The sequence below is a fragment of the Cyprinodon variegatus genome, unplaced genomic scaffold (assembly GCF_000732505.1).
Source record: "Cyprinodon variegatus isolate N-32 unplaced genomic scaffold, C_variegatus-1.0 Scaffold65, whole genome shotgun sequence".
Classification (NCBI taxonomy): domain Eukaryota; kingdom Metazoa; phylum Chordata; class Actinopteri; order Cyprinodontiformes; family Cyprinodontidae; genus Cyprinodon; species Cyprinodon variegatus.
Window position 1 is genome coordinate 1,383,864 of NW_015150518.1, and position 945 is coordinate 1,384,808.

Below are 945 nucleotides of genomic sequence, written 5' to 3' on the forward strand. Positions count from 1 at the left end.
AAGAAGAGGACTGTGAGATGCTGCTCCTTGCTGTTCAAGCATTCATGGTTATAAGCCAGAAAAGTTTTCACTTCAGCATCTGGCAACATCATTGCACTCACTTCCAGAGTGATGCTCTAAGTTTGTACGCTGTAGTCGCCTGACGGATTCAGTGCTAGGCAAGCTCTCATTTAGCCCAACAATAAGGTGCTACTGTTGCACCAGGTTTGGTGATCAAATAATAAAGAAAATCTTTATTGGCTCCAGTCCCGAGAGTTCCAGCCAAGTCCAGTAGAAAAGGCCCCAGATGTTACTATAATGAGAGGAGGTTATGCACCTTCCCACCTGGCGGCAGCAAGAGGCCATGTTTTGGAGAGTCTGCAAGACTCTCAACCAACAAGGTTTGGGTTGGTGGCGAGACCCAATTAATATTTGCATAAACATTAAGAGTTAAGCTTTGTGTTCAGTTTTACTTCTGTCCCCTAAATAAAGCAGCTTGGATTTCAGAGCCAGCTAACAGCTAACAGCTAACAGCACAAGGTCTGCAGCTGGAAAAGCAGCTGACCATTCCCAGCATGGTCAGGTTTGGTCACATGAGAAGCCTTTCCCTGTGCTAGCATGTTGCTCTGTGATGGCCGACACTACAGCCTGTCGTCTCCTGTCTTTAAACTTGAACTCGAGGATCGGCCCCTGATCCGAGCCGCTGTCTCTGCTGTCTAGGAGCCACTGCTCTCCACATGGCCTCTGGGGCTCCACCTGTTTGTCACCAACAGTTGGCATCTTTATGCACATATGTAAGAGCTCACCTCCCACAGTGAAGGCATGCATGCCATACATGTAGGTATGTGACACTGGATTGTTGCTTTATTTTGGTTTAAGGTTCAACATGTCTTCATGGATGGATGGATGGATGGATGGATGGATGGATGGATGGATGGATGGATGGATGGATGGATGGATGGATGG